The sequence below is a fragment of the Sinocyclocheilus anshuiensis genome, unplaced genomic scaffold (genome assembly GCF_001515605.1).
Source record: "Sinocyclocheilus anshuiensis isolate Anshui unplaced genomic scaffold, SAMN03320099.WGS_v1.1 scaffold660, whole genome shotgun sequence".
Taxonomy (NCBI): domain Eukaryota; kingdom Metazoa; phylum Chordata; class Actinopteri; order Cypriniformes; family Cyprinidae; genus Sinocyclocheilus; species Sinocyclocheilus anshuiensis.
Genome location: NW_015557099.1, coordinates 150,388 through 164,424, shown reverse-complemented (window position 1 = coordinate 164,424; position 14,037 = coordinate 150,388). Strand labels below are relative to the sequence as shown.

The window sequence follows — 14,037 nt, the reverse complement described above, 5'->3', positions numbered from 1 at the left end:
AAAATACTCGATAATGTCAAATCGCACATCGTTAAAACAACAATTACGATATTATCGCAGACGATATATATCGCACGCCCCTACTCACGTGTGCATACAAAAGGGGAGCTAAAGTGGATGAATGAAGCCATTAGAGAAACCAGAGAATGCAGTAATGGAAAATTAGTCAGAACCACCTGAGTAAAACTATCAGCGCCGTTTTAGAATGGGATCTACAGCTTATACTAAACCTCTGTTTCGTTTAATTAAATGTACTATACTTGCATTGCCTTGGCCTTGAACAAGCGTCCAGATGCAGTCTCAACATACACATACACACACACACACACGCATACAGTTGGCATAGGAAAAAGGGTTAAAGCTTAAGCATTAAAGAGAAGAGAAATAAAAACATATCTGATATTCAGCAGATCTACAGCCTGAAGGAAACATCAGTTTCTTATTTCAAACACACCTTTGTAAAAGGTGCAAATGATACTTAATGTACCAATTAATAAGACTAAGTTTGATACTTGTACGTCTCGCCTGTTTGAAAGAGAGTCCTAATGCACTTTGGGGCTCCAGTAGGGTGGCTAAAGTTAGGTGATGAGAAAGAACCATTTTGAGTCAGAGGATCTTGATGAATGGAAAGACTAGGCCGAGGCCTGGTGCAGACTTAAGAGTTGCAGAAGCGTTCTAGCTCACATCCTCATCTTCTCAGAATCTAACAGAACCGCATACTGACAGGCTATGTGTTGGAGCCCACCGGGCACGCCCGCACTGGCTTAGGCTCTCCACACGGGCCGCAAGCAGAAGACCTGGGCGGAACTGTGCGTGAGCCCTTTAAGGTCTGAGAAGATTCACGCCTCTCAGGATGGGCTTGTCCAATGAGAAAGGCTGAAATTCCAAGCGGGAGGGTGGAAATACTGGGGAGTTTTATGACCCTTTGTCTGAGAGCATGGTAATTTGCCAACATATAATATACACTTTCGTTTAGATCATCAGAAGACTGATTTATATATACTAAACATGGTAAGATTACATATAGGTAAGATTACATGAACGAGTGGTTCTATCATAAGCATGCATAAAACAGTATACAATACAAAAGACAATATACAAGAACAGTAACAACATACACAATGACCTGAAGTATATGTGTGTTCATTCAAAGAAAGGCTTTCCTATGAATTAATTAGAGAAGAGTCCATTTTTATGGGCATTATGTGTCTTTCCTTAGGAGAAATGGAGGGGTTAGCATTCGGTCTGGCATTAGGACCCAGGGGAGGCTGCCGCTGCACGTGCTATAACTGTTTACTCTATCATACACCGAACGCATGATGTGCATTCTCAGTTTAAAAACAGCGATCCAAAACTGAATCGATTCATCATTCAGGCAAAATTTTGCTTCAAGAATGAGCCACAATACTGACATGATCTAATCGCACTTTTGACGTGATCTAGTCGCTAGCACACCCTGAGCACATGTGAGTTAACGTATTCCTCTTATCGGCAAGACATATCGTCATAATTTTTCATATCTGGCCGATATTTACATTTAAAGCCATTATCGGCAGATTCCGATATTGGTCCGATAATATCGTGCATCCCTAGACAAAATCAGCATATTAGAATGATTTCTGAAGGATCATGTGACACTGAAGACTGGAGTAATCATGGTGAAAATTTTTCACCATTCAAGCTTTGCTGAATTAATGCAGCCTTGGTGAGAATAAGAGATTAAAAAAAAAAAATGTATACTGACCCTGAACATTTGAACAGTAGTGCATGTACTATGTATATATAATTCAACCTAAAACTTGATGCTCAGGTCTAGGGATGGGCGATATGGGTTTAAAAATATATCACGATAATTTCTGATATTTATTGCGATAACGATATCAATGACGATAATTTAGGGAATCCTGTTTCTTTAGAGCAGTGGTCACCAAACTTTTTAGGCCCAAGATCCCTGACCTCAGCCTTTATGAAAGATAAGATCTACCTATTGAAGAATTGATAGAAAAAGACATCCCAGATTGTACTTCAAATTTGAGGCCTTTTACTTAGTATTTTAATTAGTGATGCGCTGATCATAGCTGATGCAGAATTCAGATTTTCTTTTCTTTCCTCGAAACAAAAACAGCATGTCTGAATGAGACGCACTCTCTGACAGCAGGTGGCGACTATGAACAGGGTTGCTAGGTTTTCGCAATAAAACTAGTCCAATCCGTTTCGAGGAGGGTTCCCCAGTAAAAATCGCATTCCGGGGGTAAAATACACGTTTTTCGGCGGGGATCTTCAAGTAAAATTCACATTCCAGGGACTAAATATCACGTTATTGGGGTCACTTCAACCCGCGGACATGAAAAACAACCTGTTTAATTCATACTGGAAGCCGGAGGGCGCCCTTGCGCAGAAACTCCACATATGCATAGTAGAAGTAATGCTCCAGGAAAAAGTATCCGGTGATCGCTGTAGCTGAATAAAACGCAGATAAAAAATTTTTAACTGAGGAAACCTGAAGACAATAAACATGCGATTGTTCCAGATTGTAGAAGGAGCTGCTCAATTTCACGTCCGCCTTCCTTCACGTCACTCCACACAGTCGTACACAGAAATATGTCAACAACTAGACTTTATCGTTATTATCGCGGGAAGACAAATTATTACTGTGTGGAGAATTTTTACCGGTATATCGCAAACGATAAGATATCGCCCATCCCTACTCAGGTCCATGTTTTACATTCTCAAGCTGCACTGTTAATGTTTCGGTTTAGTTTCTGTTTTGCTTCTGCATTTTAATCATTCTAAGTCAGGGGTGTCCAAACTCGGCCCTGGAGGGCCGGTGTCCTGAAGAGTTTAGCTCCAACCCCAATTAAACACACCTGAACCAGCTAATCAAGCTCTTACTAGGCATACTAGAAACTTAAAGGCAGGTGTGTTGAGGCAAGTTGGAGCTAAACTCTGCAGGACACCGACCCTCCAGGACCGAGTTTGGGCAGCCCTGTTCTAAGTTTTAACTTTTGTATTTGTAATTTTTGTACTTTGACTCAAAGGACAGCCATTGGTCTTGTTCTACATCATTTTCCATAAGCTTCTTGGTCTTTTTAATGATTGGCTAACTTCTAGTGACCACTTTTGTCCTCCTTTATATCTTCTAGTTTTAAGGGTGATACACAGTAGGCTTGCCGCGATAGACGGTGTTGACGGTAATACCGGTTTTTTATAGTAATAAAAATCATTTAGTTCAGTAAAAGAACAGACACTACAATTAAAAACTGAACGTGGACAGAAAAGACGATGGAGGATGATTTAGTTTCGAAACGAAATGCAAAAGCGCCTGTTTGGCAATATTTTGGATTTTGAAAAGCTGTTGTCCTTTGCCGTTTATCTAAGGTGATTTTGGAAGTTTTTTTAAACATTCGTTTCTTATTTAATTGGTTCCACATTGTTTGCTGATTTTTTTTTCTTTATTTGAACTTTGTCAATTATTTATTTTATTTGCATCAAGGTGTATGCCGTGCCTCCAAACTTTCTTACTCGTTTTGCTAATAAACGTTCTACGTTTCTTATTTATTTGGTTATATATTATACATGTTTACTTGGCCTATTTCCAGTTTTGTATACCTATTTAAACTTTGTTATTTGTTATTTTATATTAGGCATAGCCTGCCCTTTAGCATGGTGTATTTTTATTTGTTTTGTTAATAAAAGTTCTATGTTTTATATATAGGCTAAAGTGAGATTGACGTTGTATTTTGTTGTTGCATTCAAACAATTGACACCGAACTGCCGCTAATTCGAAAGTGAAAGTAAAATGCGCATGGCGCTTTTAAGCTATTATTATAGCTACTAATATTTAACAAGAACTACTATTTTACTGTAGTTTTATTAAAAGAAATGTAGCTTTGAAAAACATTAAACAATCTTACCGACCCCAAACTTTTAAATGAAGAACAGGAGAGAAGAATGGGAGTTAGTTTGATTAATATGAAAAGATCATCATTTAACAGGATAAAAATGTTTGCATTTATTTGACTGCTGAGGTCAAGTGTAGCATCGCAATTCAGACATTGATGTATGAAGATGTGGTTTATAAGGGGCAGGAGGGTTCACAACAGCTTTCAAAACATTGCAACACTTGTGTGGAGTGTAAATATTATGATTTGCATGGCTCAAAAAAGCATTAAATGTTAGTGAATCTTTAGCAAAGAGATATGATCAGCATAGAACAAAAAGTGGATCACTTTGAATGAAGTGACTGACTGTTACTCAGTTAAAATGCGTTATACTCCGGGGTTATATCTTTGACGTGGTGACATGGATAAACTGGAATTCAGAAGTTTGTCTGTGTGGTTTTGCTGTCATGTCCCGAAGAGCTTTGAGGTGATGCCGAGATTACTCCGAGAATACTTTTAGCAGACGCGCTCTAAGACAACAGCGTATGACAGAAAGTCTGCCAGTGTTGAATCAGAGCTGAAGTGTGACAAATCGTGACATGGTGCAAGTCCCTTGTGCAGATTTCGGGGTGTTTGCTCTCAGAATCCTCGAGGGCAGTGGAATGGACAAGACTTTTCTAACAATCCGTATGCGGTTTACCTAAAATAAGTCCCACAAAAAAAGACACTGTTCATGGGAGATGCGATAAAAGACGCTGGATTAAAATAGTAACTGATGTAGAATTTGGTATCAAAGTGTGAACCAAAACCACAGATTACAGCCAAAAGTTACAGCCAAAAATGTGAAATGACTTCAAGAGAAACTATTTTAACCAGAGAGCATTTTGGCTTTTATTTATTTTTTATTTCAGTCAGAATGGCTAACGTAAGATAGTATGACTGGGACTATTTTGTTTTTGTTTTGTTTCGTTTCAATTAGAATTGTTTTAATCAGGCTGCCTCATGTAAAGAGGGTCTGACAGCTAGATTTGTATTTTATTTTATTTCAGTTAGAATGCCTTATTTCAGAGTCTTATTTTAAATATTTAATTTAACTTAATTTTTATTTTAATCAGACTGCCTCATGTAAGAGGGTCCGACAGCTAGATTTTTATTTTATTTTATTTTTTTGTTTTATTTTTCATGATCTAAATGCTCTCTCTCTCTTTTTGTCAGTGTACTAAGTCTTCGTTTGTGTTTACTAGACCTTGTTTAACCTTACTATATTTCCAGATTGATAAAGGTTGTTTACTGCAGCTAAAATCAGAAGGATCAAACTTTTATGAAGGGTAGTTTACTCTAGGCCTGTGGTACTTTGAAACAGCCAGCATTACGTATAAAATCATAATCTCTTGAAGTTCCTTAGTTTTTTCTTTCCCAAGCGGCATTGACAATGGGAGTTGCTAATCCAAGACCATGTGGCCAGACTCTGGTCCCCTTTTCTGTTTGATCTTTTTGTTTTTATTCTGTCCACCACTGTTTTCAACACCGCTGCTTTCTCGATGGTTAGGCTACACCTCCGTGCTCCATCTTTTTTTTTTTTTCGTCTCCACTCTTACTAAATAGGCCGATGCCATCATCCTCAGCTATGAAGTCAACCGTAGTACAAGAAAAGCCTTATATCTTGCATAAAAGGGTCTTGGGATGCATGAGAATCTGAAATTTTGATAGTAAATTTGAATGGACTTATCAACTAGGCACTTAACTGGATAATTGCTAAAGGAGAAGATAAGACAAACTTTCCAGGTATGTTTGGATTTATTTATCCTGCACTTTATTTAAATATTATTATGTGAATAATATTGTGGTTTCTTTCATTTTTTGGTTTTACACACTTGAAGACACTAAACCATCACATCAGAACCATCTTAAAAAGGTTCACAAGAGTAACAGTTGTATACCATTCTGTGAGAATTTCTCATGGTCAAGAGCTTTGAAGTGTAAGGAGACTGTCCTTTTTCCTTTCCTTCTTTCACTACTTTGATCATACTTTTTTGACCCGAGTTATTGACCACGATCGGATTAGAGGATTATTTTTTTCTGCGCTGTCCTTGACTACAGAAGAATCACTTCAAAAATGCATGAGAAAAGCACACATTTGTTGTTCTCTAAATCCCGAATGACGGCAAGAAATGTGCCCCTGAATTAGTGAACCGCTTGTCCAGCTGAGAGTCAAGCTGCTTTGCCCTGTTGATGTTTGAGATTCAATTGTTTTTTAAACGTTTTTAGTTTTTTTTCAGTAAGCTTATTAGAGGACGTTGAAGCATACTTCCTATTAATTATGTTGAATATTAAGGCTAACATTTAATGTATGATAAATAATTGCAGACCTGAAAGAAGCATTTCAGAAACTTAAACCACTATTCCAGTAAAACATGCACTTATTCCAGTATTTTCCAGTATATTCCAGTATTTTCTGCCAAAATAACGTAGTTACTACCAATTTATTTTTTACAGGTTGTTCTGTAAATTCGTAATTATGGACTTTCCATCAAATGTTCAAAATGCTTTCCCCTTAATTTTTTTAAATGACAGCTACTGTAATGCCAAGTTAACAAACTTTGGATTATCTTGTGAATGAAATTATTTTTATATGAATATTGTGGTAATCATTCAGTACCATGACATGTATTTGGTGTCATCACTGTACTATGGTACTACCACAATATTTATGGGATTTTATTACAGTTTTTAAGAGTTTTATAGGTTGTTTTGGATAAAGGTCCAAAATTGACATCTCATCCACAAAGCAATCTCTGATCCCATTATAAAATGTTGTGGTGTGTTTTGTTCAATGTTGAAGACAGGCTGATGAGAAAAATGAGGGATTATGATTTTTTTTGTGTTAATTTTTTTATTCAGTGTGTGCTTTTTGTTGAACTTTGTGAGATAAACCTGTTAAATCAGTGTTTAGGCATTCATCTTTTTATAACTGTCCTTGTAGGTCAAATTAACAACTTACCAGCTTGTTTTATAGTCTTATTTGGATTTATTGCATTTACCTGGAAGTTTGATATGTTGTTTTCTTGTAACTTTTATTTTTTCTCACCATTATCTCCTTTTTCCTGCTCAGTTTTATCTTTATGATTCCAGACTAAATCATGCATCCAACCACACCTTTATTGTGACACATTAACCTAGCGGTTAACCCCATTGTTTAGGCCATCTAATTATTAAACCCTTACTGTTTATCTTACCGCTTATCAGCGAATATGCCATGAGACTGTTCCGTCATGTTCTTAAGTATTTTCCTCCTAAACATTTGAACGCAGGGATAGTGGAGTCGTACTGTCCGAAAAGAGGAGAATAATTCAGGTCAAAGCAATGGTGACCCAATGCAATGGGAAACAAAACAGAATGAAGAAAGCGCATTAAACCCAAAACGTGACTGCAATTGAATACTTTTGGCTTCCATGAATTATCGCGAGGGCCGTCAGTAGGTCATTGCACATTGTTAGCTGATGTCTTCGAGTACTTCTGGAAAGTGAGACTGACCACTTCTGAAACCGCTTGTGTTTCAAAGCGTTCCTGTGAAACTGCTTGCAAACGGAGCTACCTGCAGAATACTGACTCAGCGGATGCAGCACGCTCAGAAAACTTAAAAAAAATCAATGCGCAGAGATGTCAGAAAGCCGTGCATGTAGGACAAGTTTGTCTGACAGGCCTTGTGAAATCTAGCTGGCAGACTTTCTTACCTGAGGCTGTTTTTTTATTCTTTTTTTATACGTTTTTATTGACCCTTTTCAACTTTTATTGAGAAGAAATCTGAGCATGGAAAGAAAAAGAGTTATTTATCTAGCCCATAGATTCAAAATGACCGCATGAGTAACAGGGCTCAATCTGCCAGAGCTTGCACTAATCGCTAGGTCTACTCAGATGATTTTTGATTGTCATAAATGCATTTTGTGCCAGCAGTTTTTGTTGAGAATAGGTTAGTCATTCAACAGTTGACAGTCTAGATTTGTTAACAAATTTGTGTTAGACACTTTGCATGGTAAAACACACCAGATATCTGTCTAGAAATTTGGGGTTTTATGGTTTCGTTTGGATTTATTTTGACAGTCTGTTTAAACAATGAAACGTACGATATTAAATATTTATTATATTAGAAATAAAAAAATATTTATTTATTTGCACCCATAATTAATAAATATTAATTTGTGCTCAGAATAAACAGTTATTTGTGCTTAATTTACTTGTTTGTTTGCTAATTCCCAGAATTAGTGATACTTATTTTTGCTTTAAATATTTTCATATTAATTTATTTGCATCTGAAATGAATATTTATTTATTTATTGGCACTAAGAATGAATAAATATTTGTGCTTGTAAAAAAATTATTATTTTAAATGTAATTATAATAATAAATAATGTGTACTGTAAATCACTAAGCATTGTTTTTACACAACAATTGTAGTAGAAACAGAAATATTTTTCCTTTGCGTTTTTGAAAAGTTTCACGTACAGACAGCACTCTTGTCAAAGCGATCCTTTTTCACATGGATCTGTGAAAACGACTGTCATTTCTTTTTTGGTTAAACACTGTCACATAAACACTGTGAATGATTCATTAGTAAATTATGGGAAAGGCTGTCTAACCAATCAGGTGAAGTCTATCAGTGGAGTCCCAACCCCCATAGCACAGGTTGGCATGGTATCCTCTCTGACCCTTTTCATTCAGTCTTTGTATGAATACAGAGTCAGATGTTCTGAATCATGATATAAATTTCCTGTGGGCTTTATGCTGCGCTGTTGGTGGTTTTGTGAGCTGTGGCTTTTTTATATTTTTCAAATTGCCAGTATAACAGCCAGACACGGTTTGATTTGTTAATGTACAGAGCCCTTTTCTATTTCATTTCTTCAGTGTCTCTGTTCAGACGTTTAAATCCAAGAAAGTGAAAACCTTGAACCACTGGTCACTTTAATGTTTTCTCTCACTGTGAGCTGCTTAGAAACACTCTGTAAATCTTTCAAAATGTTCTTCACATGTCACATTTGAGAGAGCTGCACAATGCTTCCATTAAAAGACCGAAGGCTGTGTGATTCATGGAGTTTAATTAAGATTTCCTCTTTTGTTTTCTCTCAGGAGTCCAGGTCTGCGGTGAAAGAGCGTAAAAGAGAGAGGCCTCTTTATAGGTGAAGGGATTGCCCAGGGCCACAGCGCCCAGAACCTGAAGGTAAGGGAATGTTGCTGTGTTCAAAATCACCTTCCTTTGATTACTTTTCTGCTGCCCCTTTCCTATACAACAAAAGCAAATAATACTAAACTGGAGCTGTCAAGTTCCAAAAAAAAAAAAAAAGCTGTGGTGAGACTTGTGTGGTTATGTAATCACTATTGATTTGGATATACTTTACTATAAAAAAGTTTTTCAGTCAAAAGTTGATTTTACATAAAGTCAGTTTTAGGCCATTCACTATGAATAAGTTGAAACCGCTTGAAATATCAGGTTTGGTGGTGAGGATCCAACTAACATGCTGTAGTATTGTACTTTTCACTTTGCTCAGAACTAACCCATTAAGATGATCTTTTTGCTGTCAGTTGAACCTGGGTTGGTAACCAAAAGAAAAAATAAAGTGTCTTCTAAATGACTGCTTGCATACGTGCATGACACATTGACATGGGTTGGGTAAATAGGCCTGTCAGGTCTATGACTGCAGTGTTTCCTTGCATTCATCGTATAGTCTGCTCAAGAGGAAGTTAAAAAAAGTGCAGCATGTTGCACTTGCGATTTGCGTATAAATTGTAGCCAAGAGCAGAATGTGGCCATATAGCAGCTGCTCCAGAAAGGGAAAATAGTAGGAAGGGTCGGTCCTGAATTGGGTTTCCCCTTTCTGTGGTGTGTTGTACGGGTGCGGAGGGCTGATAAGATCAGGGCCTGTGGCAGAGGGCAGGGAACAGTGAGCAGGGCATGACCACTTGGCTCCCGACTGCCTAACACACACTCACACACTTTCCCTGTTTTTGCCATGTTGCCTACCTGCTGCCCTATTGTTGAGGTGACCACACCAGCACGGTGCTGGTTTCCTCCCTGCTGTCCCCTCCGAGCAGCATGCTGGAGCTCCGTTCCAAAACCTAGTGAGTGGCCTTCTAGGGAAGCATTCTAACCATCATGCAAACCTCATAAGAACTGATTTGGAACGCTCTCAGTTGGTGGCAGCCACTCCACATTTCTCCTGTATAGGTAGCTTAATTACTCCACTCCACTCCATTCCATTCCTTTTTTTTTTTTTTTACAGCATTTGCATTGTGCGCAATGCTTATGTTGCCTTAAAGTGCTGTCTATGTAGGGAGCTCATTACTCAATCTACCTCAGTACCTTTGGCCTTATCAGAAGACTGGATAAAAGTTTCTGACGGGCATATTATGTCAGGGTGTTTTTATTGGTGTCTGAGTGCTCACCGTGAGCTTATCCTCTCTTAAGGACAAGCTGTTTGGTTGGCTCGGAGGCTGACCAATAGGAGATCAGAGCATGCAGATGGAAAGTATTTTCTTTAGTATTAGTATGGCTAATACTAGTGTGAAGAAGAGCTTCTGCTACATTATGATTGGTCAGGGGGAGGATTAATGAGAAATGAGAGCAGATCACTTTAAAGGGGTCATATGATGCTTTTTTTAAAGATCATTATTTTGTGTATTTGGTGTAACAGAATATGTTGACATGCTTTAATGTTCAAAAAACACATTATTTTTCAAATACTGTACATTATTGTAGGTCCTCTATGCCCTGCCTCTCTCAAACGCTTCGTTTTCTACAAAGTCCCTCCTTCCGACAAGCGCAGTCTGCTCTGATTGGCCAGCTGACCCAGTGCATTGTGATTGGCTGAACACCGCAAGCACTCGTCGGAAATGTAACGCCCCTTACCATAATCGCGAGCTTCATCTTTCAAAATAAATGTAAAGACAGAGCCCGAAAGGGGAACAGAGTCGTGTGACAGACACAGTGATGAAGCTGGTCTCTCTCGCTCTCTCTCTCTCTCTGTCTCTCTCTCTGTCTCTCACACACACACACACACACACGCACACGCGCAGAACTCCGCATTTGAACAGTCAATAGCAAATACTTAAACTAATAACAAAACAGTAGCTGATTCAGAAGCGCCAGATTGTCATAGCAAAGTCAGAATTACCTCCTCTCCTAGGTTCACGAAACGGTCGTCCATAAAATGCATTGCTGTTCTGTTGTAAGTAATCTTAAAGATTCCTAAATGCATCTACTTTCGGAAGGCCAAATAAAGTGCTTTTGCTTTCGCCTAGAAACACACAGTGTCTCCCTGACATGGCTGCTTCAACACTAACTGCGGTTACTGAAACCACGCCTTCTTTCTTTGCGTGCACATTTGGGCGGCATTATGCAAATATTTCCACATAGTGAGGTAGATAGATATGTGGGGGCGTGTTTGAACGAGCCGTTTTAGGGGGGCGTGGCAGAGTCTTAACTTTGATAAAGAATATCTCTTTGGATTTGAGACTTTAGTCTTTGCAACTTCAGGGATCTTATCTATGCACAATCAGCTTGTAACACTCCAAAGAGAAAGGAAAACTTGAAATCGCATCATATGACCCCTTTAAATAAACAAAAAAAAATAATATTTTTTTAGAAGTCTTTATGGCATTTTTGTTGTACATTTTCAAATTCTTGTTCGTGAGTCTCACAAAGAAATGTCTAGATCATATTTCACCCAAAATTTGATTTTGAATTGAAATTGTTTAGAATCAATTGTTCAAAATTGTAAAAATTAAATAAATAAATAAATTTAATTAAAATACATAAAATAAAATAAAAAAATAATTATATTACTTGTTTTTCTGCAAGGGTGAAAAGTATGACAATCAGGTGATTAAAATTGTGACAATATTTTAATAAATTAAGCGCAGTTTAATTCCTCATTTGTAAGTCACTTTGGATAAAAGCGTCTGCTAAATGACTAAATGTGAATGTAAATTAAGCGCAGCCCCTCCTAAATTACTACTGTATTAAGTTATAAAATTATCAAATTGTATTTAGTTAGTGTATTATAAAATCAAATAACTCCATTTTTATTTCTTAAAATCATAATCAGTTAGAAGCAGTAAAACAAATTACTTCAATGTATAAATATTTATATTTAAAAAATTAGAAAAATAACTTTTTGCCTTACATAATGACTTTTTTCCCCTCTAACATTTTGTATTGAGAATTTTTTTGGGGGGGGGGGGGTAAATGTTCTTAAAATAATTTCATGATGCAAAGATTCATAATTGTTATTAAAATAGACTATTTTTATTTTAGGATGACAAGCTTGACAAGCCTCACTAGGTTAACCCTTACACAAATCAAGATAGTCATAGTGAATAAATAGGGTAAATATTGTAAATTATGAGTAAATACTTATAATTACACAGGGAGGGAAAAGCCATCATTTATGGCCAAGACTTTGTTCAGCTGGTGATTTGTAGTGAGAATGACGGATTGTGCTAGTTCGTCCAATGATTATGAGAGCTGGAAAGAGCCTTTTGAGTGACTGAGCCCAGTGTTTTTCTCTGATCTCCTTCTCTTTCCTCTGCAGAGAGCTTTGGTTACACACATACAAACAGCTTGCTGTACATTCCTGTCAATCTTCAAGACAACTGCACTTGCCCAGTCATGAAATATTTAACCATTAATCTCACTCATCTTCAATGTTTGCATCCAAGGTCCAAAATTAACACCCAGTCAGCACCAAATGAGAATAAAAGGGACTTTGGTGAGCAAATAAACTTGCCAGTTGGATGGTAACTTTAATTAAAGTTGAATTTGATCATTGTAAGAATGATAGTTTGACCCTTACGATGTAAGTGATGGGAGCAGTTCAGTTTCAAAGTCAACATCGTAAACATCGTAACTCGGATATCTTTGAACTGTATTCTAGGTAAATGTTCTAGGATTTAGGGGTGTGCGATATATCGACGATAATTTCGTAATTGATATGCGGTTTGACATTATCAAGTATATCGCAAAAACCAAACAAAAACACACGCAGAGAGTGCACGCATACACTACGTGATGTAGGTTAGACTACTGCACGAGCACATTTAGAGTTCACGTGATTTAGTCAATTAAAGGGGTCATATGTTGCTAAAAAGAACATTATTTTGTGTATTTGGTGTAATGAAATGTTTATGCGGTTTAAGGTTAAAAAAACACATTATTTTCCACATACTGTACATTTTTTCTCCTCTATGCCCCGCCTTTCTGAAACGCGTCGATTTTTACAAAGCTCATCGTTCTGAAAAGTGAAGTGTGCTCTGAATGGCCAGCTATCCAGTGCGTTGTGATTGGCCGAATATCTCAAGCGTGTGACGGAAATGTTACGCCCCTTACCATACTGTGATGCCGTGTCCCTGCCGGAGTCACGAGACAAAAACATTGCTAAAAAGAACATTATGTTGTGTATTTGGTGTAATGCAATGTGTTTATGTGGTTTAAGTTTAAAAAAACATTATTTTTTCTGAAACGCGGCGATTTTATCAAAGCTCATCGTTCTGAAAAGCGAGGTGTACACTGATTGGCCAGCTATCCGGTGCGTTGTGATTGGCCGAATATCTCAAGCGTGTGACGGAAATGTTACGCCCCTTACCATACTGTGATGCCGTGTCCCTGCCGGAGTCACGAGACAAAAACATTAAAACCCATTATAAATAAGGCATTTGTTGCATCCAGTGGGGACATAATTACGGATCAGTTTTTTTGTACGTCTTCATCGCGTCTACCTGTCTTTAAGCGCGCATACAGTCGTGAGTTTCTGCTCGATGTCGGCAGAACCACATTTTAGGGTTAAACTCTGCGCACGCCGAAGATCTGCGGGATCTCTGTCTGCTCCGGAGGCCTACACCATCACCGACCCCCACTACTGCATCTCGCCCACAGCGGAGGCGCCACAAGTGGCGCGAGAGGAAGCAGAAGAGGGGTAAGTGCGGAGGTATCCGGTCTAGGCTAACGGCTAACCCACACAAGCCAGCTATTCCCGCCATTGTACTGGCTAACATACGCTCTTTGGACAATAAACTGGACTACATCCGACTACTACGCTCAACTCAAAGGACTGTAAGAAATTGTTGTGTTTTTGTGTTCACGGAAACATGGCTCAGCAACAGCGTT

The 14,037-nt window shown here is 37.9% G+C and overlaps 1 protein-coding gene across 2 annotated transcripts in view; it reads left to right on the top strand.

Moving 5' to 3' along the window:
• Nucleotides 1–14,037, top strand: part of LOC107677501 (probable cation-transporting ATPase 13A3) — a 47,424-nt gene that overhangs the window by 3,747 nt on the left and 29,640 nt on the right. For both annotated transcript variants that reach the window (XM_016472424.1, XM_016472423.1), the window contains exon 2: nucleotides 9,006–9,096. The gene's annotated coding sequence lies outside the window, so the exon portion shown is untranslated. The remainder of the gene's footprint in view (nucleotides 1–9,005; nucleotides 9,097–14,037) is intronic.